Source organism: Capsicum annuum, chromosome 12 (genome assembly GCF_002878395.1).
Source record: "Capsicum annuum cultivar UCD-10X-F1 chromosome 12, UCD10Xv1.1, whole genome shotgun sequence".
Classification (NCBI taxonomy): Eukaryota; Viridiplantae; Streptophyta; class Magnoliopsida; order Solanales; family Solanaceae; genus Capsicum; species Capsicum annuum.
Genome location: NC_061122.1, coordinates 186,657,099 through 186,672,572, shown reverse-complemented (window position 1 = coordinate 186,672,572; position 15,474 = coordinate 186,657,099).

The window sequence follows — 15,474 nt, the reverse complement described above, 5'->3', positions numbered from 1 at the left end:
ATGCTACTAGATCGTACTTCATTCAACCAGGTTTTACCTCAACTATTCATACCTATATCAGTCTTGACATGTGTTTGGATATCACATGGCTTGGGAAAACTTCATACTATCATGTCATAACTTACTTGCTAACCACTTGGCATGTATTAAAAACTTAGCATATATCAAGAGCACATAATTGGGGGTTTTACTACTCTCACATCTCCACTTGTTCACTAAGGTCCTTCAACAAAACACTAGACATGTATGGGTTCACACTTATTTGGGGATTTCCTACTACCATGGAATAATTCATTTACTTGGACATTTTACCAAACACTAGGCATGCATAAACTAACTCACAATTTGGGGTTTTCTATTCAACATAATATAATGGCCCTTATGCTTCACCTAAGCTCTTTATCAAACCTATGGGGGACATGCTTTGCTTATTCAACCATTTCTACACCCAAAAGTCATGAACACATCACATAGAAAGCAACATAAGGAAGATTCATCACAAATATCTCATGGATTCCACCTACTAGGGTCAAAGCTCATGAATCTTGTAAACAAACATAAATCAAAACTCAACAACTCATGTAACATCAATTTCAACTCATACAAATCATGGAATCTCACAAACATAAAATCTTCATATTTTAAAAAGGGTTCTTGAGCTTCTTGGATGAAAGGGACCTAAGAATCAACATCTACATACCTTAATCTTTGAAATGGGATGAATTCTAATGCTTGAGAATCTATCCGCACTTGTAATAAATAATTATCGAAGCCCACACTATGAGGAACTTGATTCTTGAAAAAATCTTAGAGAATTTATGGATGATTTTTGGAAGATTAGGGTTCTTGAATAAAACCCTAGATATTTTCTCTTAAGGGAATTGGAAGAGTAAATGATGAAATTAGGGTTTGGATGGGGTTCCTCGTATTTATCCCTCCAATATGGGACAAGACCAAAATACCCTTGCAAAAACCTCCTTAAATTGCTGGAAAAAAATAGATGACGACATCCGTGACAAGCCGTGAAACTGGTGATAAGTCATCACAAAATGTCGTCACAAAAGGGTGAAATTTTGATTTTCTGGTTAAGGTTGATGACATTGGTGATAGGCAATCACGGGCATGATAGCTTATCACAAAATGCCGTCACTGGGGGTAGAAATCTGCCTAGGGATGACGACATTGGTGATAGGTCGTCATGGGCGTGACGGGTTATCACAAATGTCATCACTCAGTTTCCCAGCCTGACATATTGGAATAAAATAGACATAACTCCTTGCTACGATATCAGTTTTGACGAAATTGGTATTGTTGGAAAGATAATTCAAAGAGATTTCATTTGTTATATAGCAGGTTCTCTAATTCGATAAATTCAAGGAGTTATGATCGATTGAAGTTGACCCAAGTTTTGACGCTCACAAAACTTGAACGATTAGAAAGCTTTCAACTCGCCCTTGAGTTAAGGGATCTCTTTGATCTTAATTTATGCTAAAATAGATTCCTACACTACATAATTGGTTAACAAACTAAATTACATAGGATTCAAGGATTTTGGAACATCTACGCATATGAATGACGGATTTCCATTCTAGTCCAAAATGTGGGGTATTACACTATCTCCCCCTTGGAATCATTCATCCTTGAATGTCGCTTGATAAGTTACGAGTACTGATCAACTGAACTTACTTAAGGGACGTGAATATCTAGAACATTACTATGCAACTGGAACCTCACACTGGGCATGCATATCTGATGCATGGAATACTTGACTAAATCTACTTATAGCTGAATTCTCATAAAACTCATGCATATCTGATGCATGGACTCATAACTGGGATGATCTCAAGAATGTATGACTGATCACACACTGACAAGCTGAACTCATTTCTACTAAATGCGCATATCTAATGCATGAATGTCCGGCTAAGCTGACTTTCTAAAGCACGACTTGATAATGCAATAACGGCTGACACTAACTTCATAAAGAAAATTTGAACATGCATCGAGATGAATCTAATGGCATGCAATATTATAATACTATGGGTATCTCCCCCTTAGGACTCTAAGTCCCTCTAAACACACTTTGCTGAAATACTGGGGCGGTGTGCGGGGCACCTGCATACTGGATTGACCGATCAAGATCTGAAACTCATGCATGACTTAAGCTAATATATAAGCTCAAAATGGGAGAAAAGGATCTATCAATGCATATCATAAAGATAAAGGGCTCATAACATACCCGAGTCTATTTTAGGGAATCCTTCCCGTGAGCGTGAAGCGCACGGAGTCTACCCCTTTGAGTCAGCACTCTATATCCTCGCTTTCTATGGCCTGGCTTACCATATCCAAAGCACACATCACTACCGGATCTACACATGTATTGGTGGTGCCTGCCACACTCTCTACAACGTGGATGGGTACGAATACCACTAGCACTACTCTGGGCTTTGGAGCTTGGTGATCCCTCAGATCTGACACCCCCGAACACAGGTGCAGGTACACTAGATGAAGACGGAGCTGGGGCTAAAAGTATCTGACCATACTGAGAACTACTACCACCTTGAGACCTTGACTAGGAGAAACCACGACTACCTATCTTGGCTCTCTTACTCACTCTCTCTCTCTTCTTCATCTTATCTGCCCCAATCTGTTGCGCATTCATCATTAGCCTATAAAGGTCTATATCTCTATTAAGAATAGCAACTATACACTCTTTTAATACATAACTTGACACCCCAGACAAAAACTTACTCATACTCGCTCTAGGGTCATCTACCAAGTCGGGAGCATACTTAGCTAATTGGTTAAACTTAAGACAATACTCTTTCACAGTCATGGAACCTTGCCTTAGGTTCATGAACTCTTCTACCTTAGCTTCTATCATCTCTAGTGGGAAAAACCTATCTAAAAAGGCACTCTAAAACTCTAGACAAGTCACGGGAGTTGCATTCTCCCCCCTACTCTTCTCCCATATCTCTACCCAATCATGAGCAATATCTTTCAACCTATAAGATGCTAACTCAACACTCTCTTCCTTAGAAACATACATAATCTGGGTGATCTTCTTCACATCCTCTGGATAAAGTTGCAAATCCTCACCTACTACTGACCCAAAGAATTCTGGCGGGTTTATTTTCATGAAATTTCTAACCTTGGCTGCGGCGGAATTCCCATCTTGCTGAGGTGGGGCTGCAGCCTGACGATTACCTTGAACATTAGTCACAGCTTGGGCTAGCACCTAGAAAGCTTCTCGAAACTCTGCATGTGATACACTCTCATTCTCAGGATCTACTGGCTGAGGGGGATAACCATCAACCCCACGGACAAAATCTCGGCGAGAAGGATACTCTATAATTAGAAGAAAGAAGTGGATTAGACTGAGAACCAACATAAGCTCATGTTCACTCGCACAAAATGATCACTGAAAGAAGGGAAACTGCTCCTAAGAACATCCTGTAGCCTCTTGTACATAAATGTGGTGCGCTACATACCCATGCATAAGACTCTACTAGCTGTGGCTTTTTAGACTCTCGAGGAAACTCTTGAACCTTAGGCTCTGATACCAAGTTTGTAATGCCCTGAGATTCCATTCTGAGATGTCACACGGTGCTTATGATCCCTAAGGACCAAAAGCTAACCCTTTATTGATATCTGTACCTGTACACTGCATAATATCTAAAATAAATGCGAAAACTAGCCATAAGGTTCAATATATCTATGAATACTCATAATACAAAAAACTAAATATTAATACATTCGTCTGAAAATCCTTTAAACTGTCTGAACTGTGGAGTTGATGGGACAGGTCCCCAACTAACTCCGCCAACTAAAAATAACCAAAGTATGAAGCAATAATAGTAAACTAACATTCGTCCTTGAAAGAAAAGGACTCACTGCTACTGCTTCTGACTGGGACTGAACTGCTGAGGATACTCTAGATCCTATGCCTCTAAATCTATGGAGTCAAATAAAACACCATAGCGCAAATGCTTCAGTACAAGAATGTACCGAGTATGTAGGCGAGGTAGGCTAATGCAAGGGCTCATGCATGCACAATATCTAAACTGAATAATCATGAAGATGCCGCATGAGAACACATACATGAATGCACAGGCCATGAACACAATCATCTTAACTCTAGATACTAAAACTCAGATACCACTTTACTACAGACTGAACTCACTACTGACACTGAGATACTGAATCATTAACTTATCTGATACTGATAACTAAGAGTCTAGATATACTTACATCAAGGACTGAATTCTGAGCTTACTATTTTCGACTGACAGCATTAGAGATCAACTTTTCTAATAGATTATTCCGAAAGCAACTATCAAAGATAAGAAGTATAATTATATCTGAACCTGACAACAAGACTACTCAATAAAAATCTGATACTGTGATCAAGCCTGTCTGGCGGCATATCTCTAAATATGATATCAAATAACTATATATGAGACCAAGCCTATCTGACGGGATGGTCCATGAATCAATGGAACTATTTGAGTTCCTCATAAAGATAGATGATTGTATCTGACAGTCCTGATTTCTTAAGATTGATACTAAAAGTGAGATTGAATCTAAAACTAAAACTGTAATTATGGGAAGTAGCTACTTAACCGACATGCCCCAACCTACCACAGGTGAGATCCAACCTGTAACCCCATCTGGAAGGGTGTCAATCCCGTGCCACGGGTAAAGACCTCTCTCTGGTCAATTCTCTCTGACGGATGACCCTTACCAGGAAGTCAACCTAAGGTAATATAATAGTCAAATACTCCCTCTCTCTGGAGATGACAGCCTTTCCTGATGGTGACTCCTGTGAGGTCAAGGATTGCTACTAACGACTCTGGCCTTTCTCACTGATGGAAAGAGCCGCCATCTCTTCACTCGCTCGGTGCTAGTTTTACTCCCAACGAAAAGACTCTGAACTGAATCTCAACTGAACACAACTGAACTGAATATGATACTGATCATGTTTCTCAAAAGATCTGATTGAGTTACGCTGAAATAACTTAGTTTCGTATCTGACAGAAATGGTATAGTTTCGTATCTGACAGAAATGGTATTGAATCATGGTATCTGACTAATGATACAGATCTTGAATAGATTACTTGGATCACTTCTGAGATTAGAATTAAATCACTTAAATACTATTAGATCTGAGCCGATTACAGGACTGAGGCTAGATTACTAGCAATACAGAGATTACAGAGATAACTGAGATTGCTGAGATTTCTTAAGTTTTGCACTTGTCTGAGGATACAGAGTTCTATAGTTCACTGAGTTTTGAGAATCATGGCTGGATTGAAATTATCAAAAAACTAACACGAGCTCTAGACAAATGCTCTATTATCGGGTATAAATAACCCTAACACTTGATAGCATGAAAGTAAAGCATAATCTTTCTTGACTAGTCATCACCATAATCATTCATTCATCATCACAAGCATTCGTACATCATCACAAGCATTCATTCATCATCACAGTCGCCAAGGGCTCACTTTAAGCATCTCGGAATCATAATCATATAATAATTAGGGGAAACATGCTACTATATCGTACTCCATTCAACCAAGTTTTACATCAACTATTTCATAACTATATCAGTCTTGACATGTATTTGGATATCACATGGCTTGGGGAAACTTCATACTATCATGTCATAACTTACTTGCTAACCACTTGGCCTGTATTAAAAACTTAGCATATATCAAGAGCACATAATTGGGGGTTTTACTACTCTCACATCTCCACTTATTTGCTAAGGTCCTTCAACAAAATACTAGACATGCAAGGGTTCACACTTATTTGGGGGTTTTCTACTACCATGGAATAATTCATTTACTTGGACATTTTACCAAACACTAGGCATGCATAAACTAACTCGCAATTTGGGATTTCCTATTCAACATACTATAATGGCCCTTATGCTTCACCTAAGCTCTTTATCAAACCTATGGCGGACATGCTTCGCTTATTCAACCATCTCTAAACCCAAAAGTCATGAACACATCACATAGAAAGCAACATAAGAAAGATTCATCACAAATATCATATGGATTCCACCTACTAGGGTCAAAGCTCATGAATCTTGTAAACAAACATGAATAAAAACTCAACAACACATGTAACATCAATTTCAACTCATACAAATCATGGAATCTCACAAACATAAAATCTTCATATTTTAAAAAGGGTTCTTAAGATTCTTGGATGAAAGGAACCCAAGAATCAACATCTACATACCTTAATCTTTGAAATTGGATGAATTCTAATGCTTGAGACTCTATCCGCACTTGTAATAAATGATTCTCGAAGCCCACACTATGAGAAACTTGATTATTAAAGAAATCTTAGAGAATTTATGGATGATTTTTGGAAGATTAGGGTTCTTGAATAAAACCCTAGATATTTTCTCTTAAGGGAATTGAAAGAGTAAATGATGAAATTAGGGTTTGGATGGGGTTCCTCATATTTATCCCTCTAAAAGATGGGAAAAGACCAAAATACCCTTGCAAAAACGTCCTTAAATTGCTGGAAAAAAATAGCTGACAACATCCGTGACAAGCCGTCAAGCTGGTGATAAGTCGTCATGAAATGTCATCACAAAAGGGTAAAATTTTGATTTTCTGGTTAAGGTTGATGACATTGGTGATAGGCCATCACAGGCATGACGACTTATCATAAAATATCATCACTAGGGGTAGAAATCTACCTAGGAATGACGACATTGATGATAGGTCTTCATGGGCGTGACAGCTTATCACCAATGTCATCACTCAGTTTCCCAGCCTGACATGCTAGAGTAAAATGGGCATAACTCCTTAGTCCAATCTCGGTTTTTAACGAAATTAATATCGTTGGAAATATAATTCAAAGAGATTTCATTTGATATATAGAAGGTTCTCTAATTTGATATATATAAGGATTTATGGTCGATTGAAGTTGACCCAAGTTTTAATGCTTGCTAAAACTTGAACGATAGGAAAGCTTTCAACTCGCCCTTGAGTTAGGGGACCTTTATGTTCTTAATTCATGATCAAATAGATTCCCAAACTGCATAATTGGTTAACACACTAAATTACATAGGATTCGAGGCTTTTGGAACATCTACGCATATGAATGACGGATTTCCATTCTCGTCCAAAATGTGGGGTATTACAACGCCACAGTGCATTTATTTATTTTATTATTTAAGCACCACATGTTATCTTTATCTTTATTTGCATGCATCACAATGTATTTAAGCGCCGCAGGTTATCTTTTTCTTTAACTGCATGCATCGTAATGCATTTATTTCACCATTTAAGCACTGCATGTCATCTTCGCCTTTGCTGACGATATCACAATACATTTATTTTCATGTTTAAGCATTGCACGCACATATTATAATGCATTTATTTTATTATTTAAGCATTGCATGTCATCTTTGCCTTTGCTGGCGCATATCACACTGCATTTATTTTCTTGTTTAAGCACTGCACGTACATATCACAATGCATTTAATTTATTATTTAAGCACAACATGTCATCTTTGCCTTTACTGGCTCATATCGCAATGCATTTTGTTATTTAAGCACTGCATGCCTCACAAATATTGCAATACATTTGTTTTATCATTTAAGCATCGTATGTCATTCTTGCCTTTATCGGCGCATATTGCTATGCATTTAAGCACAACACGCACATAACGCACTACATTTATTTTACTATTTAGGCACTGTTGCCTCAAAAATATTGTAATGTATTTATTTTGTCATTTAAGCACTGCACGCACATATCGCAATGCATTTTTCATTTAAGCACTGCATGTTTCCCAAATATCGCAATGCATTTATTTAATCATTTAAACACTACATGTCATTTTGTCTTTACTGATAGTATACCGCAATGTATTTATTTGTTATTTAAGCACTGCATTTTATTTTTGTATTTACTTACACGCATCGCAAAGCATTTATTCATTTTATCATTTAAGCATCGCATGTCATCTTTGCATTTGTCTACAAATATCACAATGCATTTATCATTTAAGCACCACACACACATATCGTAATGCAGTTATTTTATCATTTAGGCACTGCACGCCTCGCAAATATCGCAATGCATTTATTTTATCATTTAAGCACTGCGTACCATCTTGACCTTTACCAGCATATATTGCAATGCATTTGTTTTATTATTTAAGCACCGCATTCCATCTTTGCCTTAACTTGCACATCGCAATGCCCTTACTCTGTTATTTAAGCCCTATATACTTTATCTTTACCTGCACATATCGCAACACATTTATTTTTCCATTTAAACACTAAATACTATCTTTGCATGTACCATTTTTTTTATTTAGTTAAGCACTGCATTCTATCTTTAATTTCTCAAACAAAATCACTTTAGTTTTTTCTAAATTTCTTGCAAGCATGAATTGGGTTTGTCCACCATAAAGTAGGACATTTTGGGTTAGTGTGCCCTTTAAAAAAACTTTTATGTGTGTCTGTCTTCAGTTGAATATTTTGCGTGTCTTCGATTAAAATTGTGCAATGCGTCTATTTATTTATCTTTACATTAATTAAAGCATTACATGTCTTTTTTTTGAATTCCCCTTTATTTAGTATTTTTTTAAGTTTCATAAATTTTGCAGGCATAGAATTTGAGTACACATTGAGTTCGTCCACCCTAAAATATGATATTTTGAGATAGCAACTCTAAATTGGAGTTTGCTTGAATTTTATCAAAATTAATTTTTGTCACACAAAATTGATTGCAGTCAACGTTTTCATTTGAAGACCTCTAAATTATCTTCAAACGAAAAAAGATAAACTGTTGACACCCAATTTTGACTCTCCATACTAAAAATTAACGTATTTAGGCTCCATGATCGTTAAATGGCATAATATGTAATTTTTCACATATTTTTACAAATGTTAATAAATTGTTGATAATCATCCTTACTTTAGAATTTTAATTAATTTATTGCCATATTTTTATTTTTTTCATAATTTATTAATAAATTTTATTATTTTAGAATTTTTATCAATTCATTATCGTTTTTAATATTTTACAATCATCTGCACACGTATACGACATGTCATCATATTTTTATTATATTTTTCAAATTAATTACATTTTTTAAATATTTTTAATATTCTTTACATTTTTTGTTATTACAAGTCAATTTCTACATTTTTTACAGTCCGTAAATGCTGAGTCAGATCAATTATTTTTGTACTGTATAATAATTCGATGTCTTGTCACATCTGATAAGGACAGTACAATAATGTCTTGTCACATCCGACAAGTTATTGATAATTGTCATTATTTTAAAATTTTTACTAATTTATTGTCATATTTTAATTTTACATAATTATCCTTAATTTCGTAAATTTTAGGATTTTTATCAGTTTATTATTATTTTAATATTTTTTGCACATTCATTACAATTCCTTTACATATTATAATTTTATTTATTTATAGCATAATATATTTTTTTTCAAAAATAATTATATTTGTTTACGTTTTTCTGTAGTTATATATATCGATATTTTATTTTTTATACCTTATTTTAATACAGTCTACAGAAGTAATATCGATTTATTTTAATACACGAAGCAACAAATCAATCAAATCAAGATCTTATCACTTTTATCATTTTTTTACTTTATTTCACCTACCATCCATACAATTTAGGGGATATGTTAGGAAAAGTAATAGATTTGATGAATGACCCTTTTTTTCCTCTTTATTTTCTCCTTTTTTTAAATATACAACACAAACACACACACCAACACACAATACACACACGCACAAACATCCTCCTTTTCTTCTCTCTTTCTTGTATATATAATTCTTTCTACCCAAATTTTTTGTTCTGCATTGCCATTTCCATTTATATATTAAAAAAATACTTTGGAATAACCAAAGAGCAATGAAAAGAAAAGAGGATGATTACCATATCCTCTGTTTTCATTTTGTTATTTGCCTTTTCATAGATCTCTGGTTTGTACCTAAATGTTGCATTTTCTTTTCATCTTTTTTTAATAGCTTTTGTTATAAGTTTCTGATCTATCTGAATTGGGGATTTTCAGAAAGATCTGATTGGATCCAAAACTTCACTTTGCTGTTTAATTAGTATTTTGCAAGCTGGGGTCTACCTGATTTCCTTAAAGGTTTATTGATTAGTGATTACTATTTTTATCCACATCTGGATCTGTATGCTTAGTTTTCATGATGGCTCTCCGTTTCAATTTGTTTGGACTATCGTGATTCAAAGATTAAAGGACATTTTTGTCTTTGAATAAATTACTATACACTTGGCCAATGAAATTATCTCTCTTATTTATTTTATATAAAAAATAGACACATGGCCGATGAAGAAATTTTTCGTCGATTTTTGAGGCCTGCACAAATAAAAAGACGGATATTACGTATATAAATACGTAATAAAATAAATAAATTTGGGCGATGATGAAATTTTTATTACAACGCAAAAGATTTTATGACTCGTATCTTGGCAAGATGATTTTGGACGACCAACAAATTGAGCAACTACTTCGTAGCCGTGGCGTATCTAAAATTTAATTCGAGCCCACCTTTTAACAAAAAATTATATTTTCAAATACATATATGTACACATACCTTTTAAGTTTATTTTGATAATTATTCGTTACTAATATTTTTGTTACAAGTGTTTGTACAGGTTCTCGAGAATACCGTCAAAAAGGACACTCGAAAAGAAGAGTTTGAGTTTTATGTTTGTATTTTATATTTTTATAATTGTACAAATATTATCATAGTGAAAACTTTATTTTTGGGGTGTTGGGGGATATTCTTTATTTACGCAATTCTCATCACGCGTTAGGCAAATTTAGGCCGTTACTATTTATATAAAAGAATTAAATTGATTTAGATATTTAATCGAATAAATCATATTTTTTATACTAAAAATATTACGTAATCTTTTCCTTTTAACAAATTTTTCTTTCTTTAATCTTTTCATTTTTTTCATACATATTCTCATGTACTTTTGTTTATTTTCATACACTTTTTATACACATTTTTACGATAACATATGTAATTTACACATTATTTATATATAAATTATTTATATTCTTTTAATACACATTTTAGATTTGTACTTACAAACATCAATTTTTCCTTTATCTTTTAATAAACTTAAGTCTGGTTGGGAACCACATTTTATGGATTCTGAAGGGTGCCTTATACCTTCTCTTCGAAATAATTTGAACCCTTACCTAGAATCTAAATTAGTTCGTAGATTAAAACACAAGTCATACATGTTAATAAATAAATAGGTTTTCTTAATTAGGTGGCAAATCTGTACAAAATTAATTCTTTTAGAATCCATAATATCATGCTCGTTTTGACCTTAGGTAAAAATCGGGTATGACACTATGCAATATCCATTTACCCTTGTAATTTTAATCATATATTTATGCATACATCTTTATATTATATATAATATATATTTTTTACTCTAGATATTTATAGAATTTTATTTAAGTTTATTAACATTATAAGTGAAATAATATTTTTATGAATTTGTCACAAAATTTAAGTATTTTTTAAGATCGTTATTTTAATATTATATGTATTAAAAAGTCATTTAATGTGAGCTATAAGATATAATAACTTGGAGAAAGAATTCACGATTATTTTATCTTGCATTTGGTTAGAGGTATTAGTTAGTCTTGAAATTATTTATCCCACAATTTATACCACGGTGATAGAATAGTTATCACAAATACACGTTGGTATAACTTATTTCGGGATTAGTGCTCCAATCAAGCCATCCCTAAAGGTAAAAAGAAAAAAAACATAATACAATTCTCTTGATTTCATAAATTAAACAAGTAAATTAAAACAACTATTTTTAGTATAAGCGACAAGTGATATGTCACGACCCAAAAATGAAGGTCATGATGGCACTTGTCGTGGCGTACCTTGATAAGTAAGTCTATCACCCAAATTGATACAAAAAGAAAAAAAAGAAAAAAATCTCAAGGTAAGACTTCTAGAACGAAGCCAAACCATATAAGTAATCATAACAATGCGGAAAGAACTTATCCAAAATACCAATTATGTCCAAAACCAGGTGTCAATAGTGTAAGAACTACTAATATAATTCAGGAGTCAAATACATCAGAAAAATGCCCACAAGAAAATAATATTTGTCTCCGAATACTAATAAAGACATAAATACTATAGAAAGATAAAGGCGAATTTCGGACGCATGAATATCCAACCACTACCTTGAAAGCTCCAACAATCGTCCGAGTCAAGCAAGTTGAGGTGTACTCGGGCTAAGACCTGCACCAAAAGGGCACAGTAGGCATGAGTACAGTCCACTTGTACTCAGTAGGTATCATAGGCTGACCAGACAAAGTAGTAAATAAAGCATACAAAATATACACTACGGACAACCTACAACCAAAAAATGTCTCATAATGGTAGCCTAAACCGCTTGCACCAACAGTTCTAATATATCACATATATTGCAACATCAAAACCAGATAGAACACAAGTATGCATTATATCACATATAAGTAGAACGAGGGGGAACATGCATATATAAGATCATCAAATACAAGTGAAAAAAGATAAGACGATTACATAAAAGGCAAGTCAATATGGCAATACAATACAATATAAACACAATAAAGTAAGTGCAATGTATATGATGATGATGATGATGCACAAGGTCGTCACACAACCTCCTAGATCATCGCACAATTTTCGTATACACCAACAGAGCTAAAGCTTCCTGACGTAGGACCCATGAGGGGTTCATCAACCCGTATACAATCCACATATCTCATATCTCTTTTCTGGCACATCCTTCGAAAAGAGTTTTATAAGGCGTTACAATATCTTCTCCCCGGCACATCCCTAGGGAAGGGCTTTAAAAAGGTGTTGCCAGTGTTACTCAGGTGTTGCCACGGTGGTACTAATGTTTCATGAATGAGTATGATATGAGGATGTAATGCTCACAACTAATCACAATGAGTATTTCCACAATCAACCACATGATATATTTTCACAACCAACCACAATGATATAATTCCACATCTATATGAGTCAATATTCACTCATTATTTTTGTTTCATCCATGAATTTCCACATGTCTCATATACCAACAAGTATGAATATATCACAATACACCAATGATACCATATTAGTTATTTCAACAGCACAATACAATTATTCACATATATTCAGGGCTATCAACACCACATAGGACTCCACACAGTCACACACATCACATAATATCTCAATTTTGACAATTACATCACATATAGGCCCCCACACGGGCACAACACATAGATAATTATTTTTCATGATTAGTTTACACCCTCAACATGCATTTTGAATTATCATTTTCTATCCAGCCCAGTCTGAAAGAGTTAAGTCATAACCTACCTCAAAAGCCGAAATTAGTCCGCTACACTTTGAATCCATGACCTTATTTTTCATGAACGACCCCAAACTCTACTGAAAGCATCAAATATGGAATCTACACATCAAAACAAAACCAACGACACCTATATTGACTACTTTTGATTCGGGGTCAAAATGGACCCCCGATATGAGTTTTTCAAAAAAAAGGCAAAATCAAAACTTTACTTCAAAATATATTCCCCATATTTTTAGGAACCTACTGATGAAAACTCAACTTAAATCGAGTAAAAAACGAGGTTCAAATGGAAGAAAAACTATTTTTGAGCTTTACCGGGTAAAATATTTGATGAAAAACTAGTAATTATAAGATAAAAATATTATACAAGTAAAAAAGAGTGAAATGGAGTTTAGAATCAAACCCTAAGATTTTTGGAGTTTTGAGAAATTAATCAAGAAATTGCTAAGAAAAGGGTGAATTCTTACCTTAAATCCGTAATAAAATCAAGAAATAGATATTATCTAGCTTCCCAAGCTCCCACAAGCTTCACTTTTAAGCTCCCATATTATTTTAGGATTTAACTCTCAAGTGGCAAGATGAAAAATAAGGAAAATAGACCCAAAAACTTTTTTAATAGTGCAGAAAATCTACACTAAAATAGAAAAAGTTGTTTTTTTAATTTTAAGTCCAATTCAGACTTCGGTCGGGTGCCTGAGATTCATTCGAAGTCCGATATATGCAAACGAACTATGCAACCATACTAAATTCAATGTTGCGGATGCGTTGGCGAAGTCAGATTTTTAAAAAAACATCATTTTCATAAAATTGACCCCCTAAATCCGTAATTACAATTTTCCAAATCGGGGTCAAAATGAGATTTAAAAGCCGTAAAATCATACCAAATATGCTAACACCCTATAATCGATATTTTGAATCTGCTGGCGATGTCGGATTTTCCATATGAGGTCGTTTCGACCAAATGTAGGTTTCACACCTATATTTCTAATTTTTCAACTTTTCGACTAATAGGTCGAAATGAGCTCGGGTGCATCGAGACCCGAACCAAAGGTCTACCTAACCTAGAATTGATATTCCAGAGCTGCTGGCACAGTTCGTTCAGCCATCCATCGCACGAATCAAAAGGTATCCACACAAGTCCAAAATAAGGCTCTCGAAGCCATCAAAAACCACAATATCTCATAAATGATATCAAAATGCATCGAAAATCATGTCAATTACTTCCACACCCCAGAAATACCATAACGCAAATACGAGGAGGGGTAAAATAATCAAATCACACAAAATCACAAATTTCACATATTTCATCAAATTTTTAGGTCGTTACATCATCCACCAATAAAAATCTAGTTTGTCCTCGAACTAAGGTAAAGGAAAAAAAAATACCTGAATCAATGAAGAGCTGAAGATAAGAACTATGCATATCAAACTCAACCTCCCAAGTAGCCTCATCTACAGGTCGATGTCGTCACTGAACCTTAACCACAAGGATAACTCTAAAGTGCAGTCGCCTAACATCCCTAGCCAAAAAAATGAAGACTGGCTCCTCAACAAAAAACAACCGCTCATCTAACTGAATTGATACCCAATGAATGACATGAGACTTATCTGGAATATAACGGCGAAGCATAAAAACATGAAAAACTGGATGGACAACTGATAGATCAGGAGGCAAAGCCAACTCATTAGCCACATCACCAACAGTTCAAAAAATCTCAAATAGACCAATACACCTGGGGCTAAGCTTGCCCTTCTTCCCAAACCTTATCACACCCTTCATGGGTGAAAGTCAAAGGAAAACACGATCACCAACACCAAATATCAAGGCACGAAGTCTACTATCAGCATAACACTTCTGCCTACTCTAAACCACTTTAAGTCTATCCTAAATGGCCCGGACTCTATCCAAAGACTCACAAAGTAAGTCCGTACCTCGAGGTCTCACCTCTGAAATATCAAACTAACCTAATGGGGAGCGGCAATGCCTACCATACAATGTCTCAAAAGTAGCCATATCAATACTGGAATGGTAGCTATTA